Here is a 23,067-nt window from a genome sequence, read left to right as displayed (position 1 = left end):
CATTAGTACCCGACCTTCGACTTGGAATTCCAAAGGTTTTCATCATTTGTGAGCATCACTCTTCTGTCTGTCTCATGATGCTTGAAGTCGAGTTCAGATTTTGGATTATCTTCTCTGTTGTTTTGCGAATGGATTTTTTGGCCCTGTGTGAGTACTAGTGAGTGATCTGCATTTTTTACTATAAGGAGTCTTGGAAAGAGCAACCTTGATGCTCGCGTGATAGCTGTTATTGCGTGAGAATTCAATCAAGGGCAACCGGGTATCCCATGACTTGCTGAATTCAAACACCCAGACTTGTCGCATAAATTCGAGTGGTTGAATGGTCCGTTTGCTTTGGCTATTGGTTTGAGGGTGGTAAGCAACGCTTATACTTAGCTATGTTCCTATAGCCTTCTGAAATGGCTGTCAAAGTCTTGAAGAAATTCCGTTATCTCGATCCGAGATAGTAGATACCGATATTTCATGGTGTCTCACGATTTCTTTGATATAGTCCATGCTAATCTTTATGTCTTGTTTGATTTCTGTATTGGAAGGAAATGGGTGGATTGGGTTAGCCTATCGACAATCACCCGGATAATGCCCAACTCAACTCGTATAACTATAAGCTTCGTCTTTCGACTTCAAGAGTTTTATCCATCCATTCAGTGGTTCCTCCGTGATATTCTTCGGCTTCGATGCTTTCAAGGCTGATCGTAAGTGTTGACAGTGTGTTGTTCTTGCTTTGTGAGCAGACGAGTATGTTATCGATGAAAATAATTAAAAGGCTGACTAGGAATGGTTGGGATAGCTCGGTTCGTAGGGTCCATGAATATCGTGGTAGTATTCATTAGACCGAAGGGTATCACAATGACTTGAAATGGTTGCGACGAGTTCGGAAGGAAGTTTTTGGAATGTCGTCTTCTTGGACTAGAAGTTGTTGATAACCGGTTCTTAGATCTATTTTAGAGAAGTAACTAGCTCCTTGGAGCTGGCCAAATAGATCGTCAGTCCGAGGAAGTGGGTATCAGTCTTTTTTTTTATAGTGATCTTATTAAATTTCCTAAAATCGATGCACATTCTAAAGGATCCGTCTTCTTGATGAACAAGATCGGAGCTTTCCAGGGTGAGAAGCTTGTCCGATGAATCCTTTGCACAACAATTCTTCTCAATTGACTGGATAACTTGGCAATTTTCGGTGGGAGTCAACCTATAGGGTGAATTGGCAATTGATGTGGTTCCCGGTATGAGGTTGATTTGAAGTTCGACCTGTCTTTCTGGAGGTATTCTTGGAAATTCTTCGGGAAACACATTCGGAAAATCTCATGCTACCGGAATACCTTGTATGCTTACTTCTTCCTTGGTCTTGTCCACCACATGAGCAAGGAAAATGTAGTTCTTCTAGTGCAGGAACTTCTGTCCCTTGATGCACGAGATAGGACGAGGATTGACGTTGGGTTTATCACCATGGGTTATTAGAGTTTCGTGATTGGGAAGGTGAAGGCAAACGACTCTCTCGCGACACATAGTATCAGCACGGTGGGGGCTTAACCCAACCATGCCGATTATCACATCAAAACTCCTAATATTTACTGGCATCAAATGTATTTGAAATGAATAGTTGTTTAGTGTTAAGGTGTTCCCTACATAAATATCTTTGGTTGATTCGGTTTTCCCATTAGTCATCTCCACCGTTAAGGTTTAGTTTAGCCTCCAGGGTTGTGGTTTTAGTAAGTGTTTGAATATGTTACTAACGAAGCTTCACTCAGCTTCACTATTGAATAAAGGGTAAGCAGAAGAGTTGTTAAGTGGGAACGTACCAATAACAACCGTTGGGTCTTGGATTGCTTCGCCTTGACCCAAGGTCAGGACCATTTCTGATCCTTCTGCTCCTTGATTGTTATCCTTGGGGCAATTGCGCTTGAAGTGACCGGTTCCTCCACACCCATAGCAGGTGTGACTGGTCTCATCATTGGTGTTGTTGTTAGGGTTGTTGCAATTGTTGTCGTTTTCATTTAGCTGACGATTCTGGCATGGATAATTTCTACAGAATTTGGCGGTGTGATTCTTTCGGTTGCATTTGTTACAATGCATCTCCCGGCAGGCTCCATTATGATGGAATTTGCACTGGTTGCATTTTGGAAGGCTTCCAGCATATGGTCTCCTGGTTGTTGGGATAATAGGGGTCATGGTCGCATGAATAGCAACAACATGTTGCTTCCTTGAGAACCCTTGAGTGTGTTGTTCCTTACTTTTACTTCCAGGCCTCAGCTTCGTGCTCTTAAGCTTGGGGTTTGGAGTTCCTTGATAGGTTGTCACTTGTTGGTTTCCATGATTGCTCCTTTGGCTGGAGTTGTCAATGCTATTCCCACCTCCACTGGGGTTGTTTGCATTGATTTGTGCCATAGCAGTGGTTACTGCCGCCGTTACAATAGCTTGGAATGTAGCAGAGTCCATCTGCAAGAGCGGTGTCTCGCGAGTGCGCTTATTATTCTTGCGGGATGGCATTTTCCTGTTGCACGTTGATAATCCAGATCGTAAGTAATGATCGTCATTCCTTGTTGTATTCTATAAATTTTGAATCTTGTTGTATAATTCTCACTGCTTCCATCTACATCCCTATGATGTATGTGCGGTAGTAGGTAATCACAGATTTGGCACGATCATCACGTCTATCCTTAGAGTGTATTGGGTGTTTTGGTTTTGAGGCCCTTAAGTATCTAGCGCTTTTGAGGGTTCGGTTGTGCATATAATTGAATTTATGTAGTAATATGAAATAAAGCTAGCACATAATTGTTCCATTGGTAAGTACCATCTTAGTACACGAAAGAGAGTCATATCGGATAGTGAGGGGGAAAAGAAAAGGTTGATCCCAATTGTGGCAGAAAGTGTCTGGTGGTGGTGCTGATGAACTGGATGCACCTCGGAGACGAGCTACTTGTTGCTCGGTATCTCGTAGTCGTACCTCTCAAACTAATTGTCTCACTTGGGAGTCTCCGTTCACTTCCTTTGTTTGTCTCTTGTCTCTCTCAATAGCAAACCGCATTTGTTCCATTCGATTTGGGGTGTCCTGAGCTCGGTTATCAATACCTTGGGCACGCCGGACCATGACTGGGAGGGCCCGGTCAGCTGGTCCTCTATGGCTAATGGTCGGAGAGACCTCGGTTCCTACCCTAGTGTGGTCGTATCCCCTCCTGGTGACTCTATCTCCAAATATCGTATGCCCAAGGGGGCATGGGGCCACCGGGGATCACACGATAAGTCGGTACTCTAGCTTTACATGGAGGATTGATGACATCAGATTCTGCATCCGAGTCATCATCACCATTGCCCTCTGGCTCTTCCCCTTCGAGGCCCACTATTGAATCAGCGGGTCCATCTGCAAGTTCTACTTCGTGTTCCTCCTGAGGTTCATTCTCTAAGTCGAGCCACCTTGCTATTCCCTGACTAGGGAGATAGGGGTTCCTTGGCTAATGATACTCATCAATAGTGTATTGTGCGAAGGGGTATAAATACTAGAACAAATAGCATACAAATTACTCCTATATTAATTTAATTTTGTTTAGGTTTGGTTCTATAAGCTCTTTGGATAATTAAATGGTAAATTTTTTATTCATTGCCCATCACAATTACTCCCGAACACATGTTGGTCGTATTTTAAATGAATGTAGTTGATCAGGCTACATTCACCCCCAATACGATTACATAATTGCCCGAGTTTAATAGCGATGTTCAAATCCTCCAAAGACTTTTATTGTTCTTGTGGTGTTATTATTCTAAAATGCACACAAAGGTATGTATTTTATTTATTATGTTCAGAGTTGTTTAGTCCCATTGTATTTATAGTTTCATATCCTGTATGATTAGATATGCTAGTTCACTATAAACAATGCTCTGATACCAATCTGTCACACCCCCGAACCAGACGGCGGAAACGTCCGGGGGCTTGTGCGTGACTTCATCTTGAAATATCATTATAGTGAATATAATTGAAACATAACATCATCATCATCACACATGTAATATTACAACATTCATTGTTTACATCGTGTATTGTAATTGAATATTACATGCCAAAATAGTAAGAGTATGATGAAACAAAATATAACACAATATCCATTAGTTTGTTTTGTTCATCCTGCTTCAACGATTTCCTAAGAATACAAGTTATTTTGAAAACGGTCAACATAAAAATGTTGGTGAGTTCATAAGCATGTTTGTGAAAATGATTTGTATAACTTTGAAAACCACCAGAAAATCCGATATTTTCTGAAAAACTGTTTAGTGTTTTTGTGTTAGATCTTGTATTAATGCATGTATGTTATTATTATTTGACTACGAAGGTAAATAGAATGTAGAGAGAATGTAAGAGCATGTAACGAGAATGTTCCTAGACAACCCGATGTTGTCTGTACAAGAGAAAGTTGCCATACCAACCCCCGAGGTTGAGTACTAGTAAGAGAATGTTTCCGAGTAATCCAAGAGAAAAGAGAATGGTCTTCCGTAAACTTCATAACGTTAATTCCTCTAAGCGAGCCGTCATAACCATACTAAATAATGACAATTTCGCCTGTCTTGGCATCGTGGACACCGACGGAAAATAGAATAAGGTTTTCGTCACCCTAGACTGAGATAGTCTAACTGTAGCGAACAACTGAGGTGTGGGGTGTCATCCCCGTATAGATCTATACACAAATCCTCGCTCTCCCTCCAAGAGACTCTGGTTATAACTACAAGCTACGATCGTACACTTAATAGGTGCCAACCGACAAAAACTCGCTAGATCCTTAATCGAATTTACGCAAAGATAAAAGGTATAAACTCATTCCAGGACCAATGATCCATGTAAGTGAACCACTAAGGCATCGCTAAACATGTAAATCATCTCAAGACCTAAAGGGAATGAGATTATATAACATGGGCCCGAAATACATATGAAAGGACAACTAAGGCCATTTCACATGTAAAGTATTTACATGCCCAAATAGCACACAAATAGTATCCAAGGTCCGTCGCACCTGTTAATGGGTCAATGAGGCCCAATAAACATATACAGGACCTCTCACACATAAAAATGGACCACTAAGGCCCAATAACCTAGAAAATGATCAAATTAAATCCATTTGTTGGTTTATCATTCGTTTTGACTCAAGTATTTAGTAAAATATCATAAAAAGAAGAATGCATATAAAACCCATTCCCAGGCCCAATAAATAGTAAGTGGACCACTAAGGCCCACTATACATGTCTATTATTTCCAGGCTCAAAAGGAATGTAAATGTCTATCCTAAGCCCAATATACATGTAAAGGGACACTAAGGCCCACTAAACATGTATATTATTTCCAGGCCCAATACGGATATGAATACCTATCCCGAGCGCAATATACATGTAAAAGGACACTAAGGCCCACTAAACATGTATATTATTTCCAGGCCCAGTAAGGATATGAATACCGTTTTTAACCTGTTTGTTATTGTTTTGTTTATTTTAGCTTGATTATTTACATAATTGATATCTAAAGCCCACTTTTTGTAAAAATGACGTTCTTGGCCCAATAAGCCAAAAATTTACAATTAAGGCCCAATTTTTGTAAGAATAACACTTTAATCTCCAATTTTGTTAAACAATTGTGTTGATGACTACTTTGTGATAAAAATAGCGTTTTAAACCCATTTTTGTCAAAAATATCATTTTTGGCTTGGTTTTGTGAAAATACACATTTTTCTGGTTTTTGGCTTTTCCGGACTAGTTTTTAGAAAATTTGTAGTAAATTCATCGTAAGTCGAAATCTGGATCCGTAAATTTTAGAAGTTTGAATGTTTTGTCTACTTTGTTCACAATTTTTCTCATAATTTTTGATAGCTTTAAACTAGTGTGAAATTACTCATCTTCACAGGTTGGTCCGAAATTATTTCAAATATGATAGGCAGTTTTGTAAAATTCGCCAAAAATTATAGAAAAATTGTATGAAAACGTGAGGGTAGTCATTTTAAAGGTATAAATCTGAAATTTGTCCATGTATACAAATCCCAGATCTACATGTTTACATGTAATACTTGTGATAAAACATACTTTTCTCAAGATTCATATGAAGATCCTAGTGATAAACTTCAAGTTTCTTAACATATTTTTAGATTAGTGAAGAAATCAACACATAATCACCAAATAATTCATGGAAAACACACATAGTCATGCATATACAAATAGATCTACACAAATCAACTTGTATTCTCCCCCAAAAACAAGTAAAAACCAAAAACAAGGGGGTATGAACTCACCTTGGGGTTTGGTTCGGTTTTGGTGAGAAGATGGAAGGAGAATTCGGCCTAGCTTGCTTTTTGAGAGGAGTTTTCGAATTCAAGATGGATCTAAGAGTCATGATCCACGAAAATGCATGAGTTAAGAGAATATTTTTGAAGTAATCAAGAGACTAGACCATGGATCTAAGCTTAAACTTACCAAGGATGATGATTTTGGTGAAGAATCCTCTTGAAACTACACACCAAACTCGAGATTTTTGATGGAAGAAGGAAGAGGTTTTTGAGAGTGTTTGAGAGAAAGAATTAGAGGTGGTGTTGTGGGGTGTTTGGCCGAGAGTATCATGAAGAGAGGGGAGAGTGATTTTCTTGCATGGAGGGTAATAAGCTTCATACATGTATGTGATTCCTAGATATATGTTAAACAATTATGTGTTGTCATGAGCCTAATCCATCCTCCTTCCATTTCTTTTCTCTTTTTTTTTGGTTTTGTATAAATATTAACACATTGGGCCGAGAATGGGCTCAATGAATGAAGGTGAAATAGCTTTGGGCTCAAATCCTTGGCTTTGATCGAATTTCATAGGCCCTATAATATTTTTCGGCCCATTGGGCCTTTAAGGTAGTTCACGGCACAAAAGTATAAAAGAATGGGTTCTATGGTCCAATAAGGTTAATTGGAGTTGTTATGGACCAAGAAGGCCCATTAGAAATAAGATGGATCATTTTAGGCCCAAATGGCCCAAAATGTTATAGATTGATGAACTGATAATTTATTGGTCCCTTAGGCTCAATAAGAGAATCCTAGTCCATAATGAACTTGAGTCGGGATTTCTAAGGTTTCCAACCCTCATTTGAGCATATGAGATATATTTCAATGAGAATAGAGAATAGTATTCACTTAGAGTATAGGCTTTTACAATAAGTGAATGACTGCATGATAGTAGAATTTCCTAGCTGAAATGCTAGTTGTGACAGAAAGAATCATACCCGTCACCACATAGGATGTGGCGCGTGCCTCCTCTGTCGTCAGCTGAAATGCGTGGCTCCTCACCACTGGAGCCTCTGTCTTGACCTGCGGCCATCTGTAATCCGAAGGGTAGCTGGAGCTGGCGCCTTAGTCGGCGCTGATGCTGTCAACTGGGGGCAATTAGCCTTCTTGTGGCCCTCTGGTTGCAGTGGAATCACAGCAACTCCGATGTCTGAATCAGAGGTGCAGGGGCCGTACAATCCCTGCTGAAATGCCCCGTCTTACCACACTTATAGCAGCCCAACGCTCCCAACCTACATGCCCCCTCATGAGGCCTGCTGCATTTCTTGCAGCGGCTCGGTCCTGACTGGCTTTTCGGCCTACCATCTGGTCCCTTGGGCTTCTTCCCCGAAGCCCCTCTTGCATGACCCTCCTCTGTCTTCCTCTTCCGGATGTGCTCCAGATCTATCTCCCTCTCCCTTGCCCTGGAAATCATAGAGTCCAGGGTAGGGCAAGCTAAAAAACTGACATGCTCCCGAATATCAGCTAGTAGCATGTCATGATAGCGGGTCCTCCTCATATCCTCATCACCCGCGTACTAGGGTACCAGCAACGGTCTCTCCCGGAACTTGGCGTGATCTGTGCCACAGTCTTCGTCGTCTATCTCATATCCAAGAACTCCCTGGCCAGCTGCTGAAGCTCGACAGTCGGCGCAAACTCTGCCCCGAACCTGGTCGCGAAGTCCGACCAAGTCATAGCCCCGACAGCCGAGGCTCCCAACGAGTCACCCATGGACTCCCACCAATCCCTAGCTCAATCTCGTAAACACCCTGCTACAAACCTCACCTTCGACCCCTTAGGGCAGAAGCTAATCATCTGTGCAGACTCAATGTCTGCAATCCATCGCCTGGCAGCTATGGGGTCCTTCGCCTCGTGAAAATCCGGCGCACCACTGCCCCAGAAGTCCTTGAAGGACAGTGTGCGAGATCCCGACTGGCCAGATGCCATGTCGCTCCTGAATGCCCTGAGGCGATCCTCCATCTGTTGGGTTTTGAGCATTCTAACACTTCCTAAGTGTACATGCAACCCTAATAACCTTGGATCTATGTTTGTCTAATTATCATGCAAAGTTGATTTCCAAGGCTATGATCCTATCTAGCATACATGGGGAACAATTTTAACTTGAATAATAGATAGAACTACATACCTTGTTGTTGTAAGTGTTCCTTGAAACCTTGTGAGCCTAGCACCTCAAGTGTGATGCCTCAAATGCTTCACACAACACCAAATGCAAAGTATAAACTTGAGAGAATACTCTAACACACTCAAAATCGGCCAAGCCCTCTTGTTTCTCTAGTGTAGCTGATTTTAGGGAGAGACATGGTCCTTATATAGTGTGTTGCATTAGGTAAAACCCTAATGTAACATGACTCTTCATTTCTCAATCCATGGGTTAACTCCATGGAGCATCCTATGGGTGGAACCCAACTTGATAATCCATGGAGCCTTTTAGTCCACTATATAAGATATGGAAGATTTACATAATCTACCCATATATTTAATTAGTTATTCCTTTGATCACTTAATTAATTCTAAATTAATTCTTGATCAAAACTAATTAAATGATATTATTAATATATTAGAACTTATAATATATTAATAAACCATATGTGTTATTTCTCTCATTTAGTTTATCCAATTGCATGGTGCCATGCAGCCCAAATGGACCATGCCGGGTCGAGTTAAGTATTTACCAGAAATAGTTATGGACTTAGACACCTTATCCAACAGTCTCCCACTTGAATAAGTCTAATAACTATAACTGCAATACTTCAGGAACCGATTGGCAATCGTAGCTCTTTCAAGGTCTCTCGGAACTGAGAAGATGTTGATACGCCATTTAAGATAAGTGATCATATAATCCTCTGTTCTAGATATCAGCCGGACAAATACATGGAACAATGTCTTACTTATTGTCCAGCAGTTTGTTTCCCGATTTCCGATTTGTTTGACAAAGAACCTAATTGAACACATAAACTTAGTTCTGACCGAGCCCGATAGATGGGTCAAAACAAAATCATCGAGGGGCCCAGATATCAGCTTCTAATCCAAGAAGGAACCGATAAACTTCGACTCACATGTTTGTTCTACCACTCATTGAATTACACACAAAAGCACGTTTTATAACATCGAGTTACCAATGCGTTTTCTTACAATCAATGCATAACCAACTCGTAAGTAACAAATCATATCTCTAGGTTTGAAGACTTATATGATATTATCGTCTCACGATCACTCGAGGAAAACTTCCAGGAAGTGATCCAGTGAGCGTGGGTTGATTCCAATACTCAGAACTTATCAGCACGCATGAAGTGTTGTCTTATATCCTGACACCTACAACCAACTTTATGACAGTCTTACTTCATATCTACTTCCAACAGATGACTGACTGTGAAAAGTTTGAATAATATGTGAAACCACAACATACTATTCTGGAAGTCAAAACATGCAAAAGAAATTATAGTAAATGATTGACAAAAGATAATAACACTTTACTCATAAATAAAAACAACTTTTATTCATCATCAATTGTCAATTACACTTTCCGAATTTCATAATTTATCTAACTACTAAAACTTATATCATCCTTCAGCCCTATGCTCCGAGCAGCTGGAGATGCTTAACCCTACTCAGTCCCTTTGTGAGGGTATCTGTTGGGTTCTCATCCGATGATACCCTCTTTGCCATTAGGATTCCTTCTTCTATGCGATGTCTGATAAAATGATATTTTCTGTCGATGTGTCTGGATCTCCCATGATCCCTTGGTTCCTTGGCTAAGGCAATAACACTTTCACTATCACAGAAAATTTCCATGGGCTCCTTTATAGCTGGTACAACTCCAAGGTCTCCAATGAAGTTCTTTAGCCATATTGCCTCCTTTGCTACCTCGCTCGCTGCTATATACTCTGATTCACAAGTGGAATCAGCCACTGTCTCCTACTTGGAACTCTTCCAAGTGATTGCTCCTCTGTTTAAGTTAAAGACCCAGCCCGATTGAGAGCGGAAATTATCCCTATCAGTCTGGAAGATAGCATCACTATACCCTACAACTCTCAAGTCATCACTCCCGCCGAGGGTAAGGACCCAATCCTTAGTCCTCCATAGGTACTTGAGGATATTCTTTACCGCAGTCCAGTGTTCCTTGCCAGGATTCCCAGATACCTGCTAACCATGCTCAAGGCAAAGGCTACATCAGGTCGAGTACACATCATAGCATACATGATCGAGCCTACTGCAGAAGCATAAGGTACTTGACTCATTTCTGCTATCTCAGCCTCGGTACTTGGGCATTGTGTCTTACTCAATCTGGCGTTACTCTGGATAGGTAACTCTCCTTTCTTGGAGTTTTGCATGCTGAATCTCTTCAACACTTTGTCCAAGTATGTACTTTGACTAAGTCCAATTAGTCTTTTACTCCGGTTTCTCAAAATCCTTATCCGTAGAATATATGCAGCTTCTCCTAGGTCCTTCGTAGAGAAACACTTCCCAAGCCAGGACTTAACTTCCTGCAGAGTTGGGATGTCATTTCCTATGAGTAGTATGTCATCTACATACAATACCAAAAAGCTAACTATACTCCCACTAGCCTTGACATAAACATAAGATTCATCTTCACTCCTAGAAAAGCCAAATTCCTTGACCTTTTCATCAAAGCAAAGATTCCATCTGCGAGGTGCTTGCTTTAATCCATAAATGGATTTCTCAAGCTTACACACTCTATTAGGGTACTCGTTGCTGACAAAACCTTCTGGCTGACTCATGTAAACATCTTCAGTCAACTTTCCATTAAGGAAAGCGGTTTTGACATCTATTTGCCAAATTTCATAGTCATGAAATGCAACTATTGCTAACATAACCCTAATAGACTTAATCTTGGCTACTAGAGAAAAGGTCTCATCATAATCCACTCCAGGAATTTGAGAGAAGCCCTTTGCAACCAGTCGAGCCTTATAAGTGTGTACATTACCCTCCATGTCGGTCTTCTTCTTGAAGATCCGTGTGCACCCTACAGTCTTACGACCTAGCACGTTCCCAACCAAGTTCCAAACTTGATTGTCATACATGGATTGTCATCCATGTCGGTCATCAGCCTAAAGCTGGTGAATTCATAAGTATTAAGTGTCATTGTCTTGTTTGGAAAACCGTCATGATTGTCTGGCAAATCTTTAAATGTAAGAATTGATATAAGTTTGAAAATCCTAGAAAATCCCTTATTTCCTACAAGTATGAAATGTAGCCTTCTACCAAGACCCGAATGTTTTACTATGAAAATGATAGTTTTTCCTTCTTTTTGACTATTACAAACAGTACTTAGTCTAACTCCTCGTTTATGTCAAAGTATCACAAAATAAATTAAACAGGAAAAAGTACTAATGTAAGTGTTATCACTAGGTACTAGGACTAACACAACATCGGAGTAAGCGAAATGAATAACCTAATGAACATCTGAAGATTGTCCAATTGTCCTCTGTAGCAGCAGGTTGGAGGAAGGGTTAGTCCCGTAACTGACTCCTAATATAAGTAGTAACCTCAGGCATCCATAGATGTTCATCACCCACTGGTGCTAACAGTTGGACTCCGGAATGGTTAGTCCCGTCTAGACATCCCCTTAAACTGGGATGGGCAGGAAAATTTACACAGAAGGTTCTAATAAATCTTCCTCGTAACTCTAGGTACAAGTAACCAGGTAAGTGAATACAATATAATGCATCTATGTAACGGTACTCGTGTATGGTATTCATGTAAGCGTATTCAGATAGATGTATCTATGTAAACGTACTCATGTATCATATAAGCCTAGGTAAATGTACTCATGTATCATGTAAGCATATGTAAGTGTACTCATGTAAGCATATAGACTCATGAATGAACTAACTCTTGTGTGATTCCTTGTAATAGGAATAATGTTTGATATCTTCTAACTATCCCTATGATAGTTAACTCAAAGGTAATTCGTTGTTCAAGTAGGTTTATACAGCCTTGCTACCCAAGAGTGTGGGAAACTAAATGAAGGATGAAAACTATAATCTCAAACATATATATGAACATAAGTGTATAAGTATAGTTTTGTTCAAGAAGGTAAAAGTAATGGTTTTGTAAGATACCTAAGAGTTTTGAACAATAATAAAGAGTGACTTGATGTCATTTTAATAAACATTTCAAAGCTAATACTTTTGTTATCAAGGTATTTCATGATAGAAAACCATTTCATGTATCACATTTTGAAGAATGTGAAATCTACTGGAAGAAAAAAACGGTTATAAAATACTTAAGAGTGATTTAATAACATACTGTTTTCTACTTGTATCCCCCCATTAAAGCATTTAAAATCATTTAAAACATTGATTAAGGGGTATGAACTCACCTGTAGATGGTGGTTTGGATGTACTGAACGGTGTCGGGTTGTTAGGTGTCAAGTGAGGACTTGTACACACACTATGAGCCTAATGAACATATAATCACACATATATGTAACCAATTAGTCTTAAATTACTAATTGATAATGTTAAGACATCCTATAACACAATAAACACTTTATATAAGTGTTATAAGCCCTAAGGATTGCATCTAAGTTATTGTGGGACAAGGCACTTGGGTTTAGGGTTCCAAAGGACCCCATACTTGAGTTTACTCTCCATATAACCCCACACAAGGAGTTTACGGCCGTGAACTCCTAGGCTTAAAGTCCTTTGTTGTTTTGAGGTTCTAAATGATCCCTAGAAGGGTTTAGGGCACTAATCACCTCCTTTGAGGAGTTTACGGCCCTAAGGCCAATTCTATTTGAGGTTACTACTGTAAACTCTTATGGAAGGGTTTTTTTGATGCTTTCAAGTCTCATGCACATGTAGGATAGGTTCTAGACTTTTACCTAAAGCAAATGAAGGCCTTAAGCACACTTTGGTGCCCTTCTTTCATGTTTACGGCCCAAGAGCCTTATTAGGTCCATAATCTCTCAAAAAGAGGGTTTTTTGATGTGTTAGAGTCCTTGAATTAAGTGGAAGTAATTGTATGTGATAGTCCAAGGCTTTAGGAGTGCCAAAAGAACTCTTTGGTCCATGTTTTTGGAGTTCACGGTCCAAGATCTTCTTGGGCCGTGAACACCCAAAATTTGGTGTTTCTTTGTTGTTTTGTTGTCCCAATTACACCTATATACAAGCCTAAGGTAGTAACATATCACAGGGGAAAGGATAGGTATTGTTTCGGCAGTTTACCACCTAAGAACACCTTGGGGAGTAAACTACTAAATCTAGTTGTTTAGCTATGTAATCTAAGTTATAAACACATTATAAGCTATATAACACTACTATAGAGAGGTACTCACGATTTGGGATGAAAACCCGAAGATCCGTGAGAGAGAAAATTGCTTTTCTCTAGTTGGAAATGTAACTAATGAATAAATATGGTTCAGTTTTCTATATATAGTGCTGAGATTTTTGGCAGAAAATATTTTATTCCCGGAATGAACTCTAATATCCTAGCGTATTGGAATAATAGTGTTGCACAAAACCCTAGTGCATCCACTCTCCTGATATCTCCTTAAGTGTAAATCCTGAAAAACTTAAACTTATACGCAACGTTTGGAAATTTTACTGAAACTGTTCTAACTTCTATTGGCTTGATATGGTTTGTTCATAATGGAAATTTCGGGTTGTCACATCATCCCCCTGTTAAAGGGAATTTCGTCCCGAAATTAGAATTTAGGCAAGGAAGTAGGTAGAAGTGATCGAGTTGTTAGGTGAACTTCCTAATCGATTGGTTCTCGCGCTCCTAAGTGAAATCGGGTTCTCGGTTGGTATCCCAACGAACCTTCACTAACGGGCGACGGCATTGCTTCGTCTGCTTGACCACTCTGTTAAGGGTCACTACAGTTCTAATATGAAGACGAGGATTTCGTAAATCTCGATCTCGTCGAGAGGGCTTACGAAAGTCCTAATAGATAGGTACTGCTTCAAGTTCGAGACGCGAAGGGTAAAATGTACATTACTGAGTTCGCGGAGTAGATCTAGTCGATGAGATGCAGGACCGATTCTGGTAAGAATCTTGGAGGTCCTAACTTCATTGGATTTAGCTTTCCACGCTTTACAAAGCGTATTAAGCCGTTTCCAGAGTGAGGTTTCCTAAAGAATTTGGTCTCTCACTTGGAATTCCAAAGGTTCTTTCTCTCGGTTAACTTCCCAGTCAAGGGCCACCCCTTGTTGGGTCAAAGTCAAAAGGGTTTATGAAATTTGCAAGGAGTTCTAAATAGACTAAGATAGTAGGTCTATAAGAACTAAGCTTTGGCGAATTTTCCGTCGGTGACTACGGTGCCGACAATTTCCCAACGGTTTTGGATAACCTGCCGGAGTACTCAAAAGTTTCCACATCACTAATAGTGTCTCAGGAAATTTGACTCTTTAAATCTAAAACTCATGTTTCAGAGAACTTTGCGAAAAGTATCTCCGAGGGTAATGTTTCCATGGGTTCTTTCTTACTACGAGGGTAGATAAGTGAGTCATTACATGGAGAAATGACGAACTGATCTCAGTAAGAAAGACGTACCCCACTCATTTAGCTCATGAATACTATGGGCGTATTGGTCCTATCCGAGGGGTATCACTACAGACTTGAAGTTTCCGTATCGAGTTCGGAGGGTAGTCTTCAGGACATCCTTCCCTATCACTCGAACTGGTGATATTCGGGTCTCAGGTCCATTTCTGAAAGTAACTCTTTCCCTGTGTTTGCTCAATCAACTCGTCTATGCGAGGCAGAGACAACAATCTCTAAAGGAAATCTAAATGAAGTCTCCGGTCGTCGAGGTACATATGATGCACTCCGTCGACTTCTTGCAAGAATAAGACTGGCACTCTCAAGGGTGAGAAGCCTGGTCTTCTAATTCTATTGTTGAGTAGTTCGTTGTGTTGTCCGGGCTGTTCTTGTATCTTCCGTAGGTGTTTAGACTGTAATGTGATCTGATTATAAGAGTCATACTGGGTTCTAAGTTTGTTCCTACGCCAATGCAATTACATCGTACCCTTGGACAGTCTCCGTCCTGAAGTTCATATTACAAATTCATACATGGTTCAATGATCCCAATCTCGTGTATACGAGTCGTATATAATTAAGGTTGGAAAGGTAATCGAATAACTGATTCTTCTTTAATCTCACATCCCTTCGAGGGAAAAGAAGTTAAATTGGAATCATCAATTCTAAACCTGTAGAACATTGATTATATATCACTCTCATGTATACATTCTTCAGTGATAGATCAACCGTATGAATCCTGGAATTGAACATGACATACTGCACGAGTAATACTGTGGGGAATCCTTCAGAAAGGAAAAGAACTATAAGGTACTTCATGCATGAGTACCTTGGTGTTCTGATATGACGGCTTCGCTAAAAGACGTTTACTGAAAAAGAAATGTACTTATGAAGCTGGTATTGCGAGGATCGAATTTACTCGAGTCATATGATAAAGTCGGAATCATATGGAACCTAATGACATTAGATTTGAAGATAAGGCGTTAAAAACCAAAACATAACAGTGCAATCTATAACAGAGTTACTGTACTCTTAGGTTTACTACATGACTATTGCTGCGAACAAGGTATACTACAAACGACAAGTATACGCAGCACGACCATCCCTAAACGGATGGGATCTCACAAAAAAAATAAGACTCAGGTTTCCCTAGTTTTGGGATGGTTCGTAAGTCAGTTACAATGAAACGCCTAAATTACATTAACGTGGGTCCGGAGTAGATTCTCTTGCGGCGGTGGTTGGCAGCATACTGTTGTCTGTGCTAGCATATGTTGCCTCTGGGCAGTTCTTTCTGTAGTCACCTACCTTGTCACAACCGTAGCAAGCTTGGTTTACACTGGTGCTTGGCACTTGGGCGGGCTGAGCTGTTGGAGTCTTGCAGTAACGGGCTGTATGCCGCTTCCTGTTGCAGTTAGAGCACATCATCTCCTTGCAAGGTCCGTGGTGGTGGAACTGCATTGGATGCATTTTGGGATATTTCCAGCATAAAGTTTGGCTGGTTTAGGGACAATTGGGATGCTCGAAGGGATGGTAGTAGGAGGTACTGATGTCATGGCTGTGAAGGTTGTTACTGGTGGTTGTTTCCTGTTCGCCCTTTGAAGCGACTTGTCGTTAGGTTTATTCCAAGACTTTCGTTTGTTACTCTTGGTCTCGGAATTCAGGGTATTGTGGTAGTTTGTTGCTCATTACAGTGCTTGATTGTTAATTGGATTGGAATGGTTGTTAACAATCCCGCTAACACTTGCGTTGTTAGCGTTCAGATGGGTCAGAATAGCTAACACGGCAACTGAGACTGCAGCTTGAAAGGTAGCTGCATCAATCTGAAGAGTTGGTGTTTGTTTGATGGGCTGATCGTTTTTCTTGGGAGACATGATTCTGTTACACCGAAAGAAATGAATTTGTGAGCGAGAATGGTTGAACCTAGACGTAGATTGATCGCTCATGTAAAGAATAGATGTATGTTCTCTAAGGTTCGACCTACATCCCAATGATGCAGTCCTGGTATGGAATGGAAGTATGTTCACGAAGGTTTGACCTAAATCACTATGATGCAGTCCTAGCAAATATCAGAAGTAAGTTTGTACAATGTCTCAAGACGTTTGTCGTGCGAACTGAGGTATTTTGGGTTGGTGAATAACATGATCCAACCATTAAAAGAGACTTGGAAGTGTCTCCGGAGTTAACTTGCTTTAGTCAAGATGATACCAATCTGTCACACCCCAAAACCAAGAACGGCGGAAACGTTCCGGGGTGGAGGACGTCATGTGAAGTATCATAACAATGTAAAGTAGTAAACAAGCAACAACATCATTGATTGCATTAACAATAAAGTTTTAATACATGTGTGTTCTTTCTTAATGTACAACAATAACATAAATAATCAAAATAAGATGAGTCCTGACTGTGCTCCGTCTTCTCAAGGCCTGGACATCGTACCTATCTAACTGGTGACCTAAAAATACAAGTTATTTTGAAAGCGAGTATCAGCCTAAAGCTGGTGAATTCATAAGTATTTAAGTGTCATTGTCTTGTTTGGAAAACTATCATGATTTTCTGGCAAATCTTTAAATGTAACAATTGATATAAGTTTGAAAATCCTAGAAAATCCCTTATTTCCTACAAGTATGAAATGTAGCCTTCTACCAAGACCCGAATGTTTTACTATGAAAATGATAGTTTTTCCTTCTTTTTGACTATTACAAACAGTACTTAGTCTAACTCCTCGTCTATGTGAAAGTATCACAAAATAAATTAAAAAGGTAAAAGTACTAATGTAAGTGTTATCACTGGGAACTAGGACTAACACAACATCGCAGTAAGCGAAATGAATAACCTAATGAACATCCGAAGATTGTCCAATTGTCCTCTGTAGCAGCAGCAGGTTGGAGGAAGGGTTAGTCCTATAACTGACTCCTGATATAAGTAGTAACCTTAGGCATCCGTAGATGTTCATCACCCACTGGTGCTCACAGCTGGTCTCCGGAATGGTTAGTCCCATCTAGACATCCCCTTAAACTGGGATAGGTAGGAAAATTTACACAAAAGGTTCTAATAAATCTTCCTCGTAACTCTAGGTACAAGTATTCAGGTAAGTGAATACAGGATAATGCATCTATGTAACGGTACTCGTGTATGGTATTCATGTAAGCGTATTCAGATAAATGTATCTATGTATACATACTCATGTATCATGTAAGCCTAGGTAAATGTACTCGTGTATCATGTAAGCATATGTAAGTGTACTCATGTATCATGTAATGTACTGGTATAGACTCATGAATGAACTGACTCTTGTGTGATTCCTTGTAATAGGAATAATGTTTGATATCTTCTAACTATCCTATGATGGTTAACTGAAAGGTAATTGGTTGTTCAAGTAGGTTTATACACCCTTGCTACACAAGAGTGTGGGAAACTAAATGAAGGATGAAAAGCTACCCAAGAGTGTGGGAAACTAAATGAAGGATGAAAACCATAATCTCAAACATATATATGAACATAAGTGTATAAGTATAGTTTTGTTCAAGAAGGTAAAAGTAATGGTTTTGTAAGATATCTAAGAGTTTTGAACAATAATAAAGAGTGACTTGATGTCATTTTAATAAACATTTCAAAGATAATACTTTTGTTATCAAGGTATTTTAAGATAGAAAACCATTTCATGTATCACATATTGATGTATGTGAAATCTACTGGAAAAAAAAACCACGGTTATAAAATACTTAATAGTGATTTAATAACATACTGTTTTCTACTTGTATTCCCCCCATTAAAGCATTTAAAATCATTTAAAACATTGATTAAGGGGTATGAATTCACCTGTAGATGGTGGTTTGGATGTACTGAAGGGTGCCGGGTTGTTAGGTGTCAAGTGAGGACTTGTACACACACTATGATCCTAATGAACATATAATCACACATATATGTAACCAATTAGTCTTAAATTACTAATTGATAATGTTAAGACATCCTAGAACACAATAACCACTTTATATAAGTGTTATAAGCCCTAAGGATTGCATCTAAGTTATTGTGGGACAAGGCACTAGGGTTTAGGGTTCCAAAGGACCCAGTACTTGAGTTTACTCTCCATATAACCCCACACAAGGAGTTTACGGTCGTAAACCCTTGAGTTTACAGTTGTGAACTCCTAGGCTTAGAGTCCTTTGTTGTTTTGAGGTTCTAAATGATCCCTAGAAGTATTCCAACTTGCTGGTTTAATTCTTGGAAGGGTTTAGGGCACTAGTAACCTCCTTTGAGGAGTTTATGGCCCTAAGGCCAATTCCATTTGAGTTTACTGCCGTAAACTCTTATAGAAGGGTGTTTTGATGCTTTCAAGTCTCATGCACATGTAGGATAGGTTCTAGACTTTTACCTAAAGCAAATGAAGGCCTTAGGCACACTTTGGTGCCCTTCTTTCATGTTTATGGCCCAAGAGCCTTATTAGGGCCGTAATCTCTCAAAAAGAGGGTTTTTTGATGTGTTAGAGTCCTTGAATTAAGTGGAAGTAATTCTATGTGATAGTCCGAGGCTTTAGGAGTGCCAAAAGCACTCTTTGGTCCATGTTTTTAGAGTTCATGGTCCAAGATCTTCTTGGGCCGTGAACACCCAAACATTGGTGTTTCTTTGTTGTTTTCATGTCCCAATTACACCTATATACAAGCCTAAGGTAGTAACATATCACGGGGGAAAGGCTAGGTATTGTTTCGGGAGTTTACCGCCCAAGAACACCTTGGGGAGTAAACTCCTAAATCTAGTGGTTTAGCTATGTAATCTAAGTTATAAACACATTATAAGCTATATAACACTACTAGAGAGTGGTACTCACGATTTGGGATGAAAACCTGAAGATCCGTTAGAGAGAAAATGGCTTTTCTCTAGTTGGAAATGTAACTAATGAACAAATATGGTTTAGTTTTCTATATATAGTCCTGCCATTTTTGGCTGAAAATATTTTATTCCCGGAATGAACTCTAATATCCTAGAGTATTGGAATAACAGTGTTGCACAAAACCCTAGTGCATCCACTCTCCTGATATCTCCTTAAGTGTAAATCCTGAAAAACTCAAACTTATACCCAAAGTTTGGAAATTTTAATGAAACTGTTCTAACTTCTATTGTATTGATATGGTTTGTTCATAATGGAAATTTCGGGTTGTCACATCTAACAACCAGTCCTCGGGGATTATTTCACCCTCTACTAATACTATCACATATATCATCACATAACATATTATCAGACTTATCTGGGGTGTCTGATCTGCCCTTCGTTCCTAACGAACGAACTTGGGGACTATTTCGCTCCTACTACCACTATCACATCTAACATATCATGCCAACATATAAACATATCATCACATACTGTCAGGCATATCTGGGGTGTCTGACCTACCCTTCGGTCCTAACAACCGATCTCTTCTACTATCACATATACATATCATGCCAACATATAGCATATCAGGTAGTAGCAAACCTATATTGTATTACAAAGACAATCATCTAACATACAACTCCTACTGGTGGGCCGGCATTGTGGCCGTAGACCCACGGCTACTGGAAGGTAACTCACTTCAAAGTAGTTGTTGATCTGCGTGGGAACTGACTGTCTTCTGCTGCTGTCGCTCCGGAAATCCTCCAGCTATAATTCCCACAAAACCCTTAGTCAAATACTGCTAACCGACCTCAGGGTAAAATGACCATTTACCCTTTACCAATCAAGAGTTAAAGTCAAAGTCAACTGCTAGTTGGCCCGACTCGCCGAGTTGACTTGCCAACTCGCCGAGTCCCTATCCCTTTGTCCGACCATAAACCCGTCACTACTCATCAAGTTAAGCATTGACTCGACGATTTCTCCTTCTAAACTAAAGGCCAATAGTCCTTCATCCTACTCGCCGAGTTGTATGAACAACTCGCCGAGTTCATCTTCATCCGAAGAACACTCTATGCTGAGACTTGCCATGTTGTATGAACAACTCCTTGAGTCTGTTCTTGAGGCAAGAAGATTGCCTTGAACTCGCCGAGTCATGGCATTGACTCGCCGAGTTACTTCATTAGTGAGTCTGGCTTCCGACCCACTGAGTCACACCCCATGACTCACTACTCCAACCCGCAACACGAAAAAGGGGAAAAACTCGGGGGCTAGTGACTCGTCTTGCCGAGTAAGATGAACGACTCGCCGAATCTGCCACATGCAAATACTATACACGTGATTCTGCTTGAATCCAACTCATGCCATTCTTAGATCTGGATTTCTAGGGCCTGATTAACACGTAAAGTTTCCAACTTTACGTGTAAATAAACACCCATGAGGGTTTTAGGGCTCAAAATGCACCAAAAGAGTAAATCTTGGGCTTTCATGCAATATGGCTCCATAAAGGCAGTAGATCCAAGCTCCTGGAGGTCAATCATGCCTAGATCTAGAGGCTAAACAACTTATTACGAACCCTAAAAGACAAACAAGCTTGGGGAAAGGCTCAAGAAGGACTTTCATGGAACTACAAGGGACAATAAGCATGAAAACAGAGGGAAACTAAGTTATACCTCAAGGAAATCACTGAGATAACACAAATATGCCTGGCCACCTTCTTCTCTTCTTGATCTACTCTCCTTTCCTCTCCAAATCTTCAAGAAAACACACCAAAATTCTTCAATCTCACAAGGAACAAGGCTTGAACGAAGTATAGAGCTCTGAGGGTGAAGGGGGCGAGCTTGGGGGCAGATAGAAGGGTTTAAATAGGGTGCAAACCCTTGAAATTTAGGGTTTCATCAGACAGCGGGGACCCGCCGAGTCACCAACTTAAATGTGTTCTGGATCCTGTCTCTACTCGGCGAGTCGGACCTACAACTCGCCGAGTCCAAGGCTAAAAATGAAAAACACTTAAATAAATTTTACGTACTAGGAACCAGGTGCTACAGTTGCTCAAATCCAAGATAAATATAGTTGATCAGGCTATATTTATTCTCGATTTGATTACATACCTGGAGGCCCAATCGTAGTGTCGCAACTTGCCTTAACACTTTTTAGAAAACTTTGTTATGATACGAGGCCGATGCATGCATGTAAAAATGTATATTTTAAAAGAAAAATATATTTTTTACGAAAACGTTTTGTCCGAGGGTTTTTTGTCCCCTTTGCATTTATAGTTTGTATATCTTATGTGGTTCAATATACTTAATTCACTATAAACAATGCCCTGATACCGATCTGTCACACCCCCAAACCAGAATGGCAGAAACATTCGGGGGTGGATGACTTCACGTAGTACCATAACAATTGAATATCGTAAAGAAAGTAACACAACCATCATATATATATAATAAAAACGTACATTGTTGCGTTATACATGTTTCCAAAAGAATATTACAATATGATGATTTAAAATGTTTGATAATAAACGCCTTAGCGTTCCTTCTTCAAAAGCTGGTGGTTACCTGTATTACTGATTCCCTGAGAAATACAACTGGTTTCGAAAAAGTGTCAACAATAAAGTTGGTGAGTTCATAAGTGTTTTTGTACTGAAAAAGTACGTCTTTTTTGAAGAAAATAGATGAACGTAGTTTCCAGAAAATCCAATATTTTCCACATATAGTTTGAAAAGTTCTGAAAGTTGGAGGGCGTTAGTATCTTTCGTACTTAATTGATAAAGATGAATTTCGTACTCAAAATAATGTAAATACTGAATGCATATATGAGTCTCGTAAATCACGCTTGTTTTTATACTTTCGTGTGAGTCTTATAACCATACTATTGACACAGACTGCCTGTAACAACATTCTTCAGGTGTTGTAGTGTTATGACATTTTTCACCCCAGACCTGCCGGTCTAACTGTAGCTAACAGTTTAGGTGCGGGGTTGTCAATCCCATATAGATCTATACACAAGTATCATGCTCTCCCTCCAATAGATTATGGCTTATAATATAGGACTTGAAATGCATACTTAAGAGTACGTTGAAGTTGAATATCTCACATCACTTAGTATAAAGAGATTTACGATAAGCAAGTCTTTATTTCACTTTAGGTGAAAGTATTTCGTTTTTCAAGATGTATACGTAAGAATGTATGAATAACTCGCAAATTATACCCATTATAGTTTTTCAGAAAGTATGTTCCATTTGGTGAAATTAACTTGGTGAAATAGTAAACTTTATACGTAAAGTAAGATGTTGGTATCGAATAATAATAAGATAGATGTTGTATTTATATTTATATAAAGCGATATGTTTTCTTGTATTGTACTTGTATTCCCCCTCTAAAACATGAAAAGACTTGAAAAGTAGG

The sequence above is a fragment of the Lactuca saligna genome, chromosome 2 (assembly GCF_052625555.1).
Source record: "Lactuca saligna cultivar CGN05327 chromosome 2, ASM5262555v1, whole genome shotgun sequence".
NCBI classification, from domain to species: Eukaryota; Viridiplantae; Streptophyta; class Magnoliopsida; order Asterales; family Asteraceae; genus Lactuca; species Lactuca saligna.
The sequence above is the reverse complement of the archived record's forward strand: the minus strand, read 5'-3'. Positions refer to the sequence as shown.